This window comes from Alligator sinensis, unplaced genomic scaffold (genome assembly GCF_000455745.1).
Source record: "Alligator sinensis unplaced genomic scaffold, ASM45574v1 scaffold161_1, whole genome shotgun sequence".
Lineage (NCBI taxonomy): Eukaryota > Metazoa > Chordata > Crocodylia > Alligatoridae > Alligator > Alligator sinensis.
The window spans coordinates 3,086,135-3,106,249 of record NW_005841974.1 but is presented as its reverse complement, the minus strand read 5'-3'; the positions used below and the strand labels follow the sequence as shown (position 1 = coordinate 3,106,249).

Genomic DNA, 20,115 nt, shown 5'->3' with positions numbered 1-20,115 from the left:
AGCCATCTGGAACCACTCAAACTTTCTGATGCAGCAAGGCCAGTTGCCTGCATGCCCATTTTCAAACTTCTCTAGCAAAAGGCGTCTGTGTCACTGCCTCCCATAGCTGAACTGGGCTTTCAGCCCGTCTCCTCCCTGCTGCAGTGTACCCAGCCTCTCCCCAACTCTGTCTGTATTCTGGAAGCTTGGTGGCTCCTCTCTCTCTTTTTTCCAAAGAGAAGTATCAGGCCCACTGCTGATAATCTGTGGCATGACTGAGACAGAGACCCACACAGCTGTATTGTGCATGTTGTAATCTGCCTCTAGAGCTATCCAATCTTTATCCTTGTCCACCTAATACAGCCTTCTGACCCTCTACAGTAGGTCTACGGGTCTGTAATCACTCCAGATGCGATGGCTCCATATGAAATAAAATGTGTCATGTTTGCCTCAAAGTCAAGTGAGATCAATACTGCAGAGCAACAGCAAAGGTAAAATAGGTAACAGGATTCACCTCAGAGGGTGGCCATGGTGGCTGCATTAATCCTGACCTACCCACCCTAGTCTCCCACTGGCTACTGCCCTCTTGCCTCACCTGTCATGCCTTGATGAAAGAAATGATCGTACAGTTGGGGAGGTTGCCTTTAGAGGCCTGTGTGAACACTGGGTGGCCTCTCTCTTTTTTATTTTTGTTGGTCATTTTGCCTAGTAGCGGTAAGAAGTTACAGTTCTGTCTTGTACTACCCAAAGAAAATCATGGACAGGATAGGATGAAGAAAAATGATGTACTAGAGAAACATACTGAATCAATATAGAGTGATGGAACATTGGGATGGCTGGTATGGAAAAGAGGTCTGGCAAGTGAATTGATGCACGTTACCCAAGGACGTGTGTAGACAAAATGGGGGCCCCAAATTGAAGCAGTGGGTTTTTAAAAACACCGCTGCAATTCAGTGCCCTTTAAACCCCCGTGTCATGCACACACCTGAATTTACCTGTCTCTCCGGGGGCAGGGAGGGGATGGGCGGGGAAGGCGAGCTACCGGTGGGCAGAGCAGTCTCTGGGCTGCAGGGTGGGGGGGCTAATGCTTCCCTCCACAGCAGCACCCCTCCACCCCAGGAGGCACCCACCTGCAGGCACCCAGCTTCAGCGGTCCCAGGGGGCACCGCAGCCACAGAAGGAAGCACTGGGCCCCCACGCATCTCAGGCAGGCATGCTCCAGGGGAAAAAAGATCAGGCTCACCGCTTTTCTTGGGCGGAGCCTGCCTTCCCAGGCTGCTGCCAGGCTGTCTGCAGGGCTTCCTGCAGAGCCCCAGTGCTTTGCTCTGTAGCTGTAGGGCAGCAAACTGAAACTCCTCAGAGGAGTTTTAGTTTGCTGCACCCCAAGTCATTTAAGGCTCATTACGCCACCAAATTTGCTCCAGCAGCTGGAATTACTGTGCAATACACTGCCGATGCATGCAAACACCGACACCATTAAAGCCGCGCAAAAGCATTTCACCCACTTTAATGTGTCATGTACACATGCCCCCCACTTCATCTACACACAGCCCAAGATATCTGTTGAGCCCCGATTCTGTCAAGCTTAGAACAGGCCGTGCATAAACAAGGAAGATTTAGTCAAGGTGTTCACCAAGATAGAGATTACCCATCTGGTGCATTTAGCATGCAGTAAAACAGGGAAGCTCCTTAAAGGGGTGACACCTTCTCAAGGACTCGGTCAATCCCCCAGAGTTTCCAAAAAATAAGGCAGGATAGAAAGGCATGCAGATACCATTTTGATTACCTCTATCCAAAATCAGAACTGATTTAAAGTCCAACAGAACTGACACAAAACTGCAATGATATCAGAAAAGTGAAATATCTCCTGAGAGACATTTCAGATCAAAGTTGTTTTTTATATTTCAGTCAAGAAATGTACATTCTTTTCTGGAAACTTCACGTTGATTCAATGCAAAAATATTTTTTATTTGACTTTTTGAAAGAAACTAAAAGCTTAATTTATTTTAAACCAAAAAGATTAAGTAAAAAAATCATTTGAGAGCACAATGAAATTAAATGTTTTGTTTTGATATTTATTATGGGAGAATTGACATTGTAACAAAAACATTCTGCCAAAAAAATTTTTAAAATATTTTAAAAAATAAAAATCAGATCTTATTATTAGGTCTACGATTTCACTACAATAATTTCTAGTAAATTTCACAGTAGAGTGAAAAAATTGTGGAAACAGCTCAGCAATAACCTTAAGGCATTTTCCTTCTGTAGAACATGGCCTCAGAGGAATTGTAGTTTGGGGGAATAACCCTATTCTTTCCTATAATATAGGCAGACTCCTCTATCTGAAGTACATCACCCATGACCCTTTCCATTTTCTCCTGAATGGTAAGATTTATCATGAGATCATTGAGTTTCTTCTTCTGATTGCTATGACAAAATTAGTCTTGTTCAATATACCTTTGTGAAGAAAAGGGACATTCCTAGGCCCTGTAACTAGGAATCTCTCTTTGATTTCAGATCTGCAGCTAATACACAATGTGTGTTTTCAAACACATCTTCGACATGCTAGTGAAAATATCACTTACAAAAGGAGCACAGATGGTTAGCCATATGGCAGAGACTTTCAAGGTATAGCAAGATGTCAGTAATGTTATTTCCTGCTTCCCATCCACAGAAAAAGGAGTAGATTGTAGGAAAACACATTTCTGAGAGCATTCTGCAATAAAAAACACCTAGTTTAGCTCATCCCAACTGAGCTACGGGGCACACACCATGTCGGTCAGTGGCTTAAAATTAACTCAGCTGCTTATGGGTCAATAAAAGAGAGTGTTGCCAGTCTGATCTAAAACTTCATCCTGACATACGTACCTATTATGTGCTCAAACAGCTCTGGAGCCCAGCACCTTCTGCTATAAAGAGCAGTTACTTCCAGGGTCAACCCCTGCTTTTCTGTTTAGCTCTTACAAGAGTTTTTCTGTATCCCAGGTAGTTTCTCAAGGAACCAAGAACAACAGCCTGCACAGGAGTCCAGTGGAATGGCATCTTCCATCTCTATATTTGACCTCAGCAAAACAGGAAATCAAGGAGGATCCTAGAACATCCTAGTCACCACCAACCAACTTTAACTCTTGTCCTTCCCGACTAGTGAAACGACTGAGAGTATTTGGAACACAAACTAACACACTTCATCAACACTTCCTCTGAGCAGGGAATCTCCCAGTCCTAACCTCTTCCCCCATTATCCCTTAAGCATGCCATAATCTGAACATTATTCCAGAAAGTATAGTTGATGTGGCTACCAGCCAGTATCTAATCTCCCACTACTGAGCAAGTTAATGGTGCCATCCACTAAGAGTTTTCACCAATTCCATCTGCATGTGGCTTGTAACTTGGTCTTTTCCCAATCAGTCATCACAAAAAGACACAAAGAGAGATGGATGATCTCATATTTAATTCAGTTGGTGTGATTCAAGTCATGGAAGTTATAGGAGGATTATTAAAGTAAATGCATCATCAAACATATTGTTAAAGAAATTGTCTTAAAGTCCTTTTCCATCCATAAATTTAATTAAGAAAACTCAGCACTGTGTACAATGGTAAGATTCAACAATCTATAAGTGGCAAAAGAGGATTATTTAGTTATGATCCCAAGACAAGAGACAAAATCCTCATGAAACTAGAAGACAGCCTGGGCAAGTAGAAGTATCTTATAGGACACAAAGCTTTTGATAACATTGTTTCACTGAAAGTATTGAAAAGTGCTGAACATTTGAATTATATTTAATCTTTAAAATTCAGAGATAATTTAATCAGAGCTAATTTTCTTAATTTCTGATAGCTGTTTTGGGAATAAAAAGAAACAGGTTGATTCCTCAATCACCCCCAGTTTAAGAGAACTTAAAGTTTTCAGCACACTGAAGTCCATGGACTTCGTTTTTAAGAAGTGTTAAGAGGAGCCGGAGGTGCTCCCAATAGTAATGTTACTGATAATATTTTATTGGAAATCATATTTGCTCCAAGTTATCACACATAGGCTTATGTTTAGAAAGTGATAGCCAGATTCTAGCTTATTGTCTCATGCAGAGTTGTATCCGTTATTTAAAGGACACAACCTACAGAATAAATTTGAGGCTGCTCTTCTGACACAAAATCAAACTAAAAGAAAGGCAACTTTTTAACCAAGACCTATTAAGGTTACTGAACAAATTGTTAATGAGCAGAGTCCATAGCAGCCTTCTCTCCCTACAGGATGCTTACTGAAGTTAAAAGGAGTCACACCCACTTAGAGAGAGTATATGGCCCTATGAGTTCAGATGGCTCATTGCCCAATTGATGTCAATCCTGTTAGCCAGTGGAATGCCCTGCTATTTCCCTCTAGTAAAAAGTCCAGTTTGATCATTAGATCAGATTTCAGCAAATTCTCTCTCAAGTTTTTTATTAATTGCTCCAGAAAATGTCATTGCTCTTGGAGTCCCCAGTTACTGCTTGTGCCTTCCCAGCCACACAGACCTTGCAGAAGCATCTGTGATCTGTAAACACTGACTGGGAGACTATAATTTGGCTCTGGAGGCTCCAAAATCTGATTCTCATCTTCAGCTTCAATTGGTTATACTACAGCTCCAGAACAGTGGTGTTTTAAGTGGTAGCAAATTCACAGGCATGCAGTTCCATACCCTGAGAGAGAGAGAGAGACTGTTGGAACCATGATGGAGTTAGCCCAACGTATTTGATGCAGAATGGAGTAGTTTTATTTCAGAGTGTGTTGACTGTACATCTAGGCTTATTCAGTGTCCATACAAAGGCACAGAGCTGGGCAAGGGAGGGAGATGGGATTAAAACAGTACAAAAATGATTTTGATTTTCCATGTGGTTATTTTTTTAGCAAGGATTTTCTAAATATTGAAGCTACTAAAACCAAGTGAAATGGTATAAGAATAGGCTAACAGGATGGGATCACAGCGGTATAAAATATACATAATCAGTGACTGAGTAAAAAATTTATTTTTATCCAGGCATAACCATCTTTACTCAGGATCACCAAGAGGAGATAATCAGAGAAATAGTTTTACTGTAACTTGGTTGCCTTTCTTCTCTTTGCTTCAGGGATTTCTGAAATAAAACCCTATGTGTCTTGGAGTCGCACTTATCCTCCCAGTTCTAGTTTGCCAAGCTCATTCAGTGAAATAAAGCAGAGACTTACCCATAGTGAACTGAACAGAAAGGAGAAGCAGCCAAATAACTTGAGTGCAGAGATGTCCCTTCACTGCCATCCTGACCCTCATCCCCTGCTGACAACGCCCTGCCTGCACTTCACACTGTCAGGGCTCTTCTGTGTCTGACAGGCACTACAAAGCAGTGGGAGGAAATATATAGATTCAGGTACTGGTATCAGCTGCAGGGAAGAACCAATAGAAACTAGTTTCACCTTTTTAGACATTATCAGAGGGTTTATCGCAAATGTTTCACAGCCTAAACCTCCAATGAAATTGTCAAACTCTGGCTGTGACCATATATGAGAGACAACTCTGCTTCTGATGTCACATTCGCTATACTATCGGACCATCGTGTAACCGCCATTTGGTGCACAATATTATGGAAAATGATTCTGTCTTATTGAGAAATGCAGACAGAGACATTGAGTGCTGATCATTAGCAATAACTAATTAAGAAAAAAAAGCTTGTAAAACTCAAAACACATGGAGTTATAAACTCCACACAAACTGCAGACCTGAGACTATCACTGGGATTAGATGTACCAGAAAGCAAAGAAACTGACATCTTCTTCTCTAGAACCAACAATGCTCAAGGGGAACATCAGAGATGCATCATAACACCACGACCACTAACGTGACTGTCAATAGTGGCCAAGGCTTCCTGCTAGAAACAGTTCTTACTGCTTATATTATGAATATCCTTCAGTAGTACTATATGGACACACAACACATTTACTTCAGCATAACTTGATTTTATTCCATGGCAAAAATTACACTAACATAGGTGCGATTCATTCTACTCTTTGATGAAGTTGCCAGTTGGAAAGTGAGAAATAACCATACATTGGTATAAGTTACACACATATTGATTATGTGTCCACTACCCCAGTCAGCTTCATCCAAGTAGTTATTTGCTCAACTTAAAATGACTCCTCCATCACCTAGTGGCCAGGTTTTGCAATAGTGCCTACCATGGTCATCTCTCTGAAGCTAGCTATCCATGTGTCCACTCCTTACTAAAGAATAAATTTACAATGGAATAACATCTGGCATAAATTGCCCTGTATTAACCATGTCGTGTATCTAACCCCATGATGTAGGTACCCCTTAATTCATAAACTCTGAACGATTATCAGAAGGCAGGATAGTACCTTGAGCAGGGGGGTGGACTAAATGACCTTGTGAGGTCCTGTCCAGCCCTACTTTCCTATGATCCCTATTCTACAGAAAAAGGAGGTGAAGTACAGGGAAAGCACCCAAAGCAGCCAGTGGATCAGTGCAGAGTCAGGACTAGAACCCTGGTCTCCTCAGAGTCAATCCATTATTGCCTTGATGATAGCACAGCTTTCAATGTAATGCCTGCATACCCCTCCTCTTATTCTGTGCACTTTGCAATGCGTAAACATAAATCCTATTCAAGGATAACAAAGTTTAGCATGTGGAATTGCTAAGAGAAGCTGTGAAAGAAATCAGGGATATAATCCATATAACTAAATCTCAATAGCTTCATTACACAACTGTCACATTAACTTTAAGCACCAAAAACATTACTGTTATATCCATCTTCTCCTGCTCTTACTCTTTCACCATCCTCTCCAACATACGGTCCCCCACCATCATCTTCATCTCACCTTCTTCCCATCCCATTCATCCATTACCACTGTAGAAGTAATTAGCACAAAAACTAATGTGCTTGTCTTCTGCCCTTAAACTCCATAGATGTCAGCTTGCTGGTGCGTCACTCACTCATCATGGTTGTTGCCTGCACAGTACTCTGAACTAGACCTTGCTTAAGCACTAGAGGAAGAATATTATTTCCCCCATTGAATGGCTAAAGTGCAGTTGGCAATCAACTCTGAGTTTGCCAACTGTTGTATAGGTGTAATTCTATTACCCTCTCTGGCACCTAAGTAGAAGGAATTACCCTCTGGATAAGCACAGATACCTCCCTATTCCTATAATAGGCATTTATATTCAATTGGGTGAATTGGAGTTGGCCTCAAGTTGCACTCTGATTACCTACTAAATGGAACAGAATTCTGCCTTAAGCCTCTCCCCAAGCCATACTTCTTGCCTTTGGTCAGCTAGATGTCTCTAGCCATGCTCCTGGTACATTAAATACGCCTGTCTCAAGTTATCGGAGTTGCCCTCTTCTACCCGCTCCTTGCACTCCTATGCATGGGGTATGCATCTTAACTTTAAGTGTAGTTTATGGGACTTCCGGTTAAGCCAAGCTGTAGTTATGCTAAAGCCTTGATAGAGAGCTCAGGAAAAACAGGCCTTACTTACCTCTAGATGACTTGAGAAGAAATGTAAAAAGTAGAAGCCCATTAATGAGCAGAGAGGATGCTATGAGAAAGCAGTAATAGGAGCAATGAATTGAGGGCACATGCACAGATAAGAATCGAATGGGCCAGTTATAAAGTTGGCAAAAAGACAAGTAGAAATGTATACCTGAACAGAAAAATAGCTAAGCATGGACATGAAAATTTGAATATTTGGGGTGTTAATAAAAAGGCCACAAGATTTGTTTCTTTTGCAATGTAGCAGGGCATAATTCATGCAAGTAGTTGTTACCTTGCCCTGGAAAGTTTCACTGAGTTGAACTGATTATTAAACAGACCAGCTAGTGTACTGTCCCCACTCACTTTGTTGTTTTGCAGCTGTTGTTTTTCAGCTTACCTGTGTAGCCGAGGCCACTCAGGCCCCTCACCCTAGCCCAAACTGTGCCAGATCTCACCCTAGCTCAAACTTGCTAAGTCTTTAACTCAGACCGGAAACTGCAAGCAAAATTGCCAGGCTCCAACCCAAGCCAGCATGCTCCAGCAATTCATACCCCCATGATATTAACCCACTCAAAATCCAGAAAAAAAGCTAAAGGAGGAAAAGAAGCTGAGTCCCAAACTTTGAAACAGACTCTCTTTACCTTGGATTTTCTCTTCACGTAGCTCTAACTCACTTCTCCAATACATGAGAGGGAAGTACAGACAAAAAGACACTCACTATCTCCACCCCCATAAAGTGCACTCAGCTGTTCAACATTTATCTTCACTTAAGCATAGCACCTGTTGCCATATCAGAGAGGTGATATTAGGAGCATGCCTAAATTAGAAGAGCTAGGTTATATGGATTGGTCCACACGAACCAAATTGCAATGTGCATGTGCAAGACTACATGAGCTGATTTATCAACCCAGTAATCCTTGAATAACACAAATTTGAACTCCCTCAACTAATATCTATGAAAAATATGTGAACAGGTCAATACAATCTACCTCTGTTGAGGCTTTATTTTCATTTGGGGAAGTGCCACTTGAGTTCTGCAGCAAATTCAGAGTCATTTAAGCTATTTAAAAAAAAAAACCCATATGTGTAACAATGCTTTCTGGGAAAGTATGAAGGTCAAGCAGTTGAGGGGAGGGGAGAGCAGGAAATAGAAGGGGTGAGGCTGCAATAAAGGGAGGCAGGTTTTGGAGAGAGTATATATGAAGATAGGTTGTGGAGGGGAGAAGAGTGGTGGGGTGTTATAAATAGGTTGTGGAGGGGAGAAGAGTGGTGGGGGGTTAGCAAGGAGCAGAGAGAACAGGAGGGATGGGAGACAGAGGAGATGGGGCAACAAGAATGGTGCAGTTAGACTAGGGTAGGGGGAGATTGAAGGAGTTTGAATATAGGGGTTATCACCCCCAGAACTTCCTTTCATATATATGGATGGGGGAGGTTTAACTGTCTCTCCTGCCACCATGTAAACTGGCATCTTTATCACCTTCTGAGCCAGAACCTGGAGTGGGTTTGAAGTTAATACACATTTAAAATTCTGAAAAGCCCAAAATGAATAGTTAACATACAGAACAACTGTATGCACAAAATGACTCAAATTTGTGTTTGGTAGCAAAAGCTCAGGGAAGTTTATTGTCATGTGAACAGTATACTACCTGGTCTGTTTAATAATCAACTCAACTCTGACCATCCAAATGGTAATGTTTACTACAGTCTCTCAACATGCACAGCTCACTGATTGTTGGTTACAACCCTAGAACTATATAGGAGTCTTGAACCAGCTCCAGTGAAGTGCCAGGGCTGGAACTGGCAATCGGCTAACTGTCAGGTCCAGCCCCACACTACACCAGTCTTGAACTGCCTCTGGTGCAATGCTAAGGCTGGGACCAACAATCAGGTGATTATCCAGCTCCTATGCAGTGCTGAAGCTAGGACTGACAATCAACTATTGTCAGTACAAACCCTGCACTGCACCCATCTTGAATTTGTATTATCTCTGTGAAGCAGCCCAAAGGTAGCTGAACCTGTGTTACTTGATATGATCAAGAGATACTCCTCCCACAAGAAGTCATAAACATGCTATGCTCGAATCACACTTAGTCCATGTTTTACTACATGAATACATAGATGCTACCATTTTAAGTGCAGTTAACACATCCTAAGTGTAGTGTGCAACATGGCCTTTGATACTAATCCTGTACTCAGCTAATCGGAGCAGAGACTCGCAGGTGCTGCAGCCACAAAGGATGGCACTTATCTCCCAAGAGGATCACTGTCAGAATATCAGCCTCTGTGAGGGGCCCCACCCTGAGAGTTAAAAAGTAACCGGACCCACATCCTCAAGCAGGAAGAAGTGAGGAAAAGAAGAAAAAGAATGGAAGAGGGGGAGGAAGAAAAAAGAAGCAAAGACAAAGTATAGATCAAAAGGTCACTGGAAACTTGAAAGGGCAAAATGCTAGATGGATTTTTTTAATCTGCTGCATACCTAGACATCAGCCACAACAAGCAGATCAAACTGATCAGTTTCATGACCTCAATGAAACTCCAGGATACTAAACAGTGGAGGTCTGTTAAGAAAAGAGAAAACACTGCAGAGGCTCCTCTTTAGTGCTCAGATGTGTGCACCTGACTGCTAAGTCCTCCTAAGAGACCTTGACAAAGAGGTGTCTTGGGACAAGTTCAAACAGGTCTCTAAGGGCACTTTTACACATGTTCCAATGGCATGGGGGGAATAGTGTTTTAATTAAAGCGGCTCTCAGAGCCACCCTAATTAAAACACAGCAACGTCTCATGTATCAGTATCCCCACACTTGAAAATGGCAGCAGGGACCTTTGAACTAAAGCTCATTCGACAAGCTTTAATTCAAGGGCCCTGCCGCCATTTCTAAGCACGGGGATCCTGATACACAAGACACAGGAGGCTGCTGGAGCGTGGTAATTACCATGCTCCAGCAGACTTAATTAATCAAGTCTGCTCCAAGGTGCTGTAATTACAGTGCATCAAAGCACCCTCCCAGCTCATGTATAGGCACCCTAAGATTGGTTCCCTGCTGTCCACCCTCTGCTGCAAGCATGATGTCAGGAGGTCAGTTTTGGCAGAATTCTATTTTGCGGACAACCAAAGACAGGTTGTAAAAAGCTCTGATTTAGAATAATACAAAAATAGCTCTGGAAGAAATCTCAGGAGGTCATTTAATCCAATCCTCTGCTCAAGGCAGGATCATTCCTATCCAAACCATCTCATGCAAGTATTTCTCCAACCTGCTCTTAAAAACTTCCAGAGACAGATGCACCACAACTTCAGCTAATTTTTTATAGTCTTTAACAGCCTCAGTCTGTAAATACTTCTTAATATCTGATTTACATGTCACCTGTTTCAATTCAAGACTGGAACTTTTGTCCTGTTCCTTGCAACAACAGAGAATAGTAATCATCACCATCCCCTTTATAACAAGCCTTCCTGTATGTGAAGATTGTTATTGATTTCCTCCTTGATCTTCTTTTCTCCAGACTAAATAATCCCAATTATTCCCATTTTTTCTCATAAATCATGTTTCATAGGACACTAATCATTTTGGTTGTTCTCTAATACAGGCTTTCTAATTTGTCCATGTCTTTCTTAAAGTGCTGTGCTCAGAAGCAGACACAGTACTCCAAGTGAGGCCTCACTAGTGCTGAACAGCATAGAAGAATTGCTCCCCTTGACTTGGAAATGATACTCCTGTTAGTAAAAACCACCAGCATGCTATTGTCCTTTTTGCAAGAGCACATTGTTGGCTCAATTTTACCTTATGGTTCTCTATAATCTCCATGTCCTTTCCTGCAGCACAGCCAGCCATTCCCCAGCTTTTATTTGTGCATGCTGTTTTTCTGTCCTGAATTTAGAGCTTTACATTTGTCCTTATTAAATTTTAATTTGATTAATTATGGACCATTTATCCAGTTTATTGAGGTCCTTCTGAATCATAATCCTAACTTCCAAAGTATCTGCAAGGCCACCCAGATAGGTTTCATCTGCAAATTTACTAAGTATGCACTCAATCCAATCCTCTAAATTATTAATGAAGATATTAATAGGTACCAGACCCAAGACAGATCCATGGAAAATCCCACTCAATACCTCCTCTCATTTAAACACCAAGCTGTTGATGATTACTTTTTGAGCACAATGAGCCAGCCCTGTTACATATCAATTTTATATTACTTTCATCTAAACTGTATTTTCTTAACTTACAAGAATGTTCTCCCACCATCCACAATGTCCATTACCTTGTCATAAAAGAAAATCAGACTGGTCCTTCATGATTTACTCTTGACAAATCCATGTTGGCTGTTCCTGATCACCTTTTCATCCTCTAGGTGCTTAGAAATATATGCTTTGATTACCTGCTCCATGAGCTTTTGGGCTGTCTAGGTCAGACCAGTCTGTAATTCCCTGGAAACTTCTGCTTCCCTTTCTTAAAAAGGGATGCTATATGTGCTTTTTTCCCACTATCCAGGACAACAACCAACTTGTATGAGTTCTCAAAGAAACTGGCCATGGGTCTGAAATTACTTGAGTACTTTAAAATAAATCTCATCCAGTCTTGCAGTCTTATAAAAATCCAGCTTCTATAAATAATCTCTAACCTTTTCTTTCCTTACTCTAAACTGTATATCTCCTCCCCTATCCTTACCACCAACTCTACTCATCTGATAGTTGACTTTATTCATGGAAACTGAAGTTAAAAGGGCATTAAATACTTCAGCATTTTCCATATTCTCTATTATTAGATACTCCTCTGCATTTTTAAAAAGGTACCTACACTTCCCTTGGTCTTCCTCTTCCAACAGAGGATGCTTTTTTGTTGCTTTTCACATCCCTTGCCAGCTGAATCTCAATTCATACCCTGACATTTCTGATTTTTCTCCCTCATGCCTGTGCAATACTCTTATTTAACACTGATTCTTAATAATAGTGCCAATTTTGCACTTTTTGTCAGATTTTTTTTTTTTTTTGGAGTCGCAACTCACTGAGGAGTCTTCTATTTATCCAGGCTGGTCTCTTGCTACATACACTTCCTGTCCTCCTTTCACACTGGGATAGCCTACTTTTATGCCCACAGTATGGTCTCTTTAGAACAGTGGTTTTCAATCTTTTTTTTATTTTATTTATGGACCCCTAAAATTTTTGAATGGAGGTGCAGACCCCTTTGAATTGTAAGTGTGGATATTCACATACTTTTGATTGCTCATAGAAAAGTATGGTTTGAAAGGACCTCAGGAGGTCATCTAGTCCAACCCCCTGCTCAAAGCAAAACCATCCCCACATGGTCCCACCAATGCTTTGTCTAGCTGGATCTTAAAACCTCCAAGAAGAGGGATTTCACAACCTCGCTGAGTAGCCTGTTCCAGTGCTTTTCTACCACCCTCATAAGAGAGTTTTCCCTTATTCCTAACCTAAACGTCCTTTCCAATTTGAGACCATTGCTCCTTGTTCTGTCATCTGCCACCACTGAGAACAGTCTAGCTCCATCCTCTTTGGAACCTCCCTTCAGGGATTAAGTTTCCCCTCAATTTTTCTTCTCCATGTAAAATAAACTCAGCTCCCTCAGCCTGTCCTTAGAAGTCATGTTCCCCAGCTCCCTATTTCTGTTGCCCTCTGCTGGACTGTCTCCAACTTGTCCATATCCTTTCTGTAGTGGGGGAGGCAAAACTGGACACAGGACTCCACATGTGGCCTCACCAGTGCCAAATAAAAGGGAAGCGTCACTTCCCTTGGTCTGATGGCAATGTTCCTACTAATGCAGCCCAGTATGCTGTTAGCCTTCTTCACAACAATGACACGCTGCTGACTCATATTCAGCTTATTGTCCACTGTAACCCCCAGGTCCTTTTCTGCAGAGCAGCTGCTTAGCCATTCAGTCCCCAGCCTGTACTAGTGCATGGGATTGTTCTGTCTTAAGTGAAGAATTTTGCACCTGTCCTTATTGAACCTCATGAAATTTCTTTTGGTCCCATCCACCAATTTGTCAAGGTCTCTCTGAATCCTGGCCCTACTCTCCAGAATATCTACTGCTCCCAGTTTTGTGTCATCTGCAGACTTGCTAAGGAGGCACTCCATCCCATTTTCCAGGCCACTGAGGAAGATATTGAACATAACAGGCCCTAGGACTTACCCCTGGGGCACTCCACTTAATAGCAGCTTCACAACTAGATATTGAGCCATTGATTACTAACCTCTGATCTTGATGATCTAGCCAGTTTTCAATCCACCTTACAGTCCATTCATCCAACTTGTACTTCCTTAGCTTGCTTGCAAAAATGTTGTGGGAGACCATATCAAAAGCCTTGCTAAAGTCAAGGTATATCATATCTGCTGCTCTCCTCACATCCACAGAGCCAATCATCTCATCATAGAATGCAATCAGGTTGGTCAGGCATGACTTGGTCTTGGTGAATCCATGCCTGACTTTTCCTAATCACCTTCTTCTCCTCCAACTGCTTAGAAATGGATTCCTCGAGGACCTGCTCCATGATTTTTCCAGAAACTGAGATGAGACAGGCTGGTCTATGGTTCCCCGGATCCTCCTCCTTCCATTTCTTAAAGATGGGCACTATATTTGCCCTTTTCCAATCATCCAGGACCTCTCCTGATTGCCATGAGTTTACAAAGATAATTGCCAGTGGCTCTGCCATCACATCGGCCAACTCCCTGAACACCCTCAGGTGCATTGCTTCCAGCCCCATGGACTTGTACACACCCAACTTTTCTAAATAGTCCCTAACCTGTTCTTTTACCACTATCAGTTGCTCTCTTCCTCCCCAAACTGTGCTACCTGAGAGCTGATCTTGCCTGTGAAGACCAAGGTAAAAAAGACATCGAGTACTTCAGCCTTTTCCACAACATCTGTCACTCCCATTCACTAAGGGACCCATATTTTCCCTGACCTTCCTCTTGTTGATGACATACTTGTAGAAACTCTCCTTGTTACCCTTCATGTCCTTTGCTAGCTGCAACTCCAATTGCACTTTGGCATTCCTAATTTTATCCCTGCATGTCCAAGTAATACTCTTATATCCTCCCTGATTATTTGTCCAAGTTTCCACTTCTTGTAAGCTTCCTTTTTGTGTTTTAGCTCACCGAAGAGTTCCCTGCTAATCCAAGTTGATCTTCTGCCATATTTGTTCATCTTCCTACATGTCCGGACGGTTCATTCCTGATCATAGTTATCTTTCACAGCTCCCTTAGACATAGTTTGTGGACCCCTAGGGGTCCACAGAACACAGGCTGAAAACCACTGCTTTAAAGTACAGCCAGCTTTTCTGGACACATTTTCCTCTGAGACTTGCTTCCCATGCAATCCTGCTCACCACTTCCCTGAGTTTGTCAAAGTCTGCTTTTTCTGCATTCCAGTGTGTTTATTCTGCTGTTCTTCCTTTCCTCCCTTCCTTAGGATCTTATACTCAATCAATTCAATTCATGGTCACTATCACCCAAGTTTCCTGCCATCTTTGCATTTTTAACCAATTCCTTCATATTCATAAGCAACAAAGTGAAAAGAGTGCTGCTCCCACTGCCCCCTCCTCCCCAGTTGACTCTTCTCCATCTGTCTCAAAAAGTTACCACCAACAAATTCCAAAAACTTGCTGGACTGCCTGTGCACTGTTGTGTTAGCCTTCCAGCAAATTTAACTATGATTTTTATATTTCCTAATAATATTTTATTTACATGGTTTTTGCTCACTTGAAAGAGACTATATGACTTTTTTGCATGGTAGCTACATTTTACATAGTTGTTACACAAGCACCTGATGCTGTGATTTGGTAACTTCAGTTACTTATTTGGGGGGCGGGGAGGCGGGGAAAGTGAATCCATCTCTTTCCCCTGGTTTGGTGGTCTATGGCAAACACCCATCACTACTTTACCTTTGCTGTTCTTCCCTTTTTATTTTGCCCCAGAGACTTTCCACAGGCCTAACATGTACTTCAGAGCATGTTTATGTCTCTTTTATATAAAAAGCAATAGCACCTGCCTTTTACTTCCAAAAGGTATAGCTATTCATCACATGCAAACTATCCCACAAGTCTCCACTTTCCCAATTACATAATACTTCCGTGGTTATCCTAGGTCTTCTAATACTTGCTGCTTATTCACCACTTTCCACATTAGTACATAGACATGTTAGATAACTAGCCAATTGCCCTGCCAATTTCCATCTGAAGACACTGTTAAGACTCCTCAAATTACCTCCTCTTACTTGGCCTTCATCTGGGGCACCTTGATCTTTATTTATGAGTCAGTTTTCATCTCCATCCCCCTTCTGAAGGTAGTTTAAAGCTCTCCTCACAAGGTTAGTAAAGCTATATGCGAAAATGTTCTTCCTTCACTTTATTAGATGGACCCATCTCTGTCCAGCAGTCATTCTTGAAACACCACACTAGAAATAAGAATCGTATCACTCTCTGGAAACATGCAGACACCTCCCTAGTGCTACAACGCGGGTACTTACAAGCCCAGAATGAGTAATAGAATATTTCCTACACTTTGATGCAGTGTTGGTCATAAGCTGCACTTTGGCAGTTTGCTATGTAAAAGAGAATCTCCCCTATCTTCCCCACACCTTTGTCCTGATAAAGCCCCCCGCGATGTTAATGTCCCAACCCCACTTACTTTGCAAGGCTAATACCCTTTCTGAGGCCAGCCCCTCTGGCTGCTCTTCTGCATCTCTTGGGGATACCCACTTAATACTTATTCACTGCTGCTTCTGGGGAGCAAATGGAGCACACAGTAGAATAGCAGAGGCTTAGCCATACTGGGCACATGCAGATGAGTGGAAACGTGCATTTCCTCAGGGACAAGTAGCAGTGGCACATAGTTATGCCACTGCTATTTGTCCCCAGGGAATGCCCTTGCATGCATGCTCTGGCATGTGGCAAATTGCCCCAGGGAAGGGGGAGGGGAGGCTGGGTCCAGCACCTGGACTGGCCCCAGCAGCCTTACCTGTGGTCCTAGGAGCCTCCTGAAGCTACAGTGGTAGTGATCTGGCAGCCTGGACGACACCTGGAGCATGGCTCTGGTTGGTCAGGCTCTGGTTTTGGGTGGTGCATGCAGGCAGGACCCAGAATAGCAGGGCAGAATGGGGCAGGGAGGCTTATGCCACCTCTGGGAACCCCACACTGCCATGGCAAGGCACCCCAAGCCCACCTGACAGCAGTGGGGGGGCAGAGTGGAGTTGTGCCCCTGCTGCTGCTGGGCAGGCAGGGAGCACCTTGCCATGCCAGCACAAGGCTCCCAGCAATGGCATAAGCCTCCCCGCTCTGCCCTGGTGCACTAGGTCCCACTCACTGGGCCGTGGAGGCCCGGTTGTGGGGGGAGGGCAGCAGAGCAGAGAGCCTTGACCCCACAGCATCCAGGTCGCATCCACCCCCCATGGGCTCCTCTCCGGCCATGCTGCCCATGGGAGGTGGAACCAGGCTCCGCACTCCACTGCAGCAGCCACTGCCTCCCATGGGCAGCAGCTGGAGCTTGGGCACTGCTATGGGGGGCAGGGGCCTGCGGATCTGGGTTCCTGGCCCCATAGCCCTGGCAACTTAGGGCCCTCCAGCAGAGCTGGGGGGCTGTGGATGGGAAGTGAGGGACACCAGCGGGGCTGTGGGTGGGGCGTGAGGGCCAATGGCATGGTAGGGCAGCATGGGGGACACCCGCAGGTGGACCTGCATCCTGGTGAGTGAAGGGGGCAGGAAAAATTCTGATTTTCCATGATAAAAAAACCCCAAAATTAAACACCAAAATGTATAGGTACTTAAAATTTATTTTATTATAGCAATTGAGGAACTGGTAGGCTTCCAACCTGCTTTAAAATTATAAATATATCAATAAACATTGTGTTAGACAGACAGACAGACAGACAGACAGAGTGGTGTTTCATTTTAATCATGGAAATACACGGATTTGGGGTGTTTTAATTGGAGAATATGCAATATTTAAACAGAGAAAACCAGGATCCCTGGTGATGAACCAAGCCTGGCAGTACTGTGCTAAACTGCATACAATGTCAGCCCCACCCTAGTTCCCTCTTTACTGATCTCCTTCCTGCACTATGTTTGGAACTCATCAACCCTTAAATGTCTTGAGCACAGAAAGTATGCCAAAAGCAATCCCACAGTTCCCTATTTCTGATTCCTGGCCCTTCTGTAGCCCAGTTCCTGCCTGTACTGCCCACAAGTAGAAACAAGCCCAGAAAAAGAGAGAGCTCGTCTGCAGACCAGTTCTAGAGGTGTTCTGAAAGGAAATAAGAGATACATTTCAGTGCTGTGATCAAAGAAGAAGAATTATGTGGATGCTTTGGTGTAGACTTCAAGGAATTTGCAGAGACAGGTGTGTGCTCACCAAGCCCCTAATCCTGGATATGCATTAAATATTGGATTACTTTTGTGCGTTTCCTCTTCTAGAATGTACATGGGAGGGAAATTGGGGTATGGAAGCTGGGTGACACCTGCCCCAAATAAAGCTCAACCTACCCAAGTGCATGCAATAACCTCTATATCAATAACCATTTTGACTATAAAGTAGCAAATCCCTTCTTTAGACAGCTGCTTCCCCCAGTGTTATAACAAATATAGTGAATAGCACTGACCAGGCTGCAGATATCTTCCCTCGCTCTTTCCTGCTCCTTATATCAAACAGGATTTATCCAGCTTGCCCGACTGCTCTGTCATGAAGGATCAACCGCCACGTTTGAGCGGAAAGGGAAAGCTCTTCCTCAGGATTCCCCAAGAAGCAGCCTTATTTAGTTTCTGTCTCCTGAAAGGACCCCCTTCAGTAGCATGACTTCACAAATGGAAAGCCTCTGGCTTTGAAACCCTGGCTCCTCTCAGTCCCTGGCTTCCCCAGTGATCCGTAATACTCCTACCTGTAAGAGCTGCTTCTTTTTGCTCAGGTCCCAGGAAAGAGGCAGTGGAGGGGGGATGCCTTCTTTTTTTAAAGAAGACAGGTATCAGAGTGCCACTTGTCTCCAGCAGCACTGCTTCAAAACAGTTTTTATTGTGCCATTCCAGTTCCCTCTGTCCTTCCTTGAACTGTACTTTATCTGCCCTGGGACCTTCTCCCTGTTCAGCAGTTCTCAGGCCCAGTCAGACACACTTGCAACAAAACAATAACAAAATTATAGTATTAACCTGGGGACAACACTTAGCCAGTACAATGAACAAAGTCATGGGGACCTAATCAGGGGGTAGTCTCTGTAGCCAGCTGTCAGGTCTAGACTGCCATGTGCCTCTGGGGTGAAAAGGGCATAAAGGTGCCCTGCTTTTAAAGTGTCAGCTATCCAGGTTGTAGCCATATTGGTCTAGAGGAAAAAGCAATCAGGACTCGTAGTACAGATATTTTTATTAGACCAACAAGATTTTTGCAAAAAAATTTGTAGCTGGTGTAGAGCCTCTCACCTCCAGCTATGAACTGACTGCCCAGAGGAGCTTTCCACCTATTGACTCCTCTGTGAAATCTTATGAAATATGAACTTTCATTTCTACCCAGGAAAACTTTTACAATCTTTTCTCCAATGCCCGACGAAGGGTGTTTGTGCCCAAAGCTTGCAATTAAATCAATTTTTTTGCAAAAATCTTGTTGGTCTAATAAAACATATCATCTCTACTACGAGTCCTGATTCCTGCTTACAAAAATATTTACACAGACATATACTCATGCCGAGCACCTCTCCCCTACTCAAAATGCTCCCAACAAGAACTTCAGGCTAGAACTCAGCCCACTAAACCCTTTTCATCACAAGCTCACCCAGCACAGCAGCAGTTGGTGGGTCTTCTGAATCTGAAAATAACTCAATCAATGGGGATAGCCATCTCTCCCTCTCCCTTTCCCTAACACATGTGCATACACACAGGCACACCCAGAGGAAGCTGTAAAATGACACACAGCTTTGACACGCAGAATTGAATGCACAGATCCTGAGATAGCGGGTCAGGCATGAAACAAACTCCCCGATATTCCCCTTCAGGTTTCTGAATGTGCAGACTGCAGCTGCAGAAACCGCACTGCATGGCACCTGGTCAACATGAGACACAAGCTGCCTCCAGAAGGCCGGATCAAGGAAGAAAGTGGTTTCCCTTCCTCCAGTGGTGCCCCCCGCTTCCTGCCTCATTTCTAGCAAGACACGGTAATAGCTAAAAATCTTATACTAAAGAGTTTTAAAGTGACTTGGGGGAGTTTTAGTGACTTGGGGGAGGCAGTCTAGGGTCCAGCCATCATGTTTCCTGGGTCAGTGCAGATCCCGGCCCTACTAACAACGTATCCCTGGAACACAGTTCCCCTTTAAAGGAGCTGTGCGTGGCACAGTGTCACTGTTGGTTTCCAAGCTGAAGCTGTTCTAACACATTCTTCAGTTTTCCCAGTGTTGATTCAGTAGCTCCTGGACGTGGCTCAATGGCATCAAAGTGCACCTGATATCCAGCAGTGACGATTCCTCCGGACCTGCTCCATTTACTGCTCAAATGCAAGTGGTGCTTGCTTCATTCCAATACCCTTCTACAAGCCATGTCCTGTGCAACAGTAATTTCATCACTGCAGCCTAATCTAGTTTATATATCACTGATATTTTTAAAAGATTGAGATGACCTTGGATGTGATCATAGGTTATTTATGGTTGTTG

General features: G+C 43.3%; 2 long non-coding RNA genes across 2 annotated transcripts; one reads left to right on the top strand and one right to left on the bottom strand.

Moving 5' to 3' along the window:
• Positions 1 to 3,557: 3,557 nt before the first annotated feature.
• On the bottom strand, positions 3,558 to 8,224 carry LOC102386500. The gene is made up of 3 exons (XR_323486.1): positions 8,119 to 8,224; positions 5,180 to 5,324; positions 3,558 to 4,653 (listed from the first exon to the last, which is right to left on the bottom strand). It is a non-coding gene; the product is annotated as an uncharacterized LOC102386500 (long non-coding RNA).
• Positions 8,225 to 10,483: 2,259 nt separating this feature from the next.
• LOC102386337 lies at positions 10,484 to 19,895 on the top strand. Its single transcript, XR_323485.1, has 3 exons — positions 10,484 to 10,553; positions 19,465 to 19,623; positions 19,850 to 19,895. It is a non-coding gene; the product is annotated as an uncharacterized LOC102386337 (long non-coding RNA).
• Positions 19,896 to 20,115: the final 220 nt, after the last annotated feature.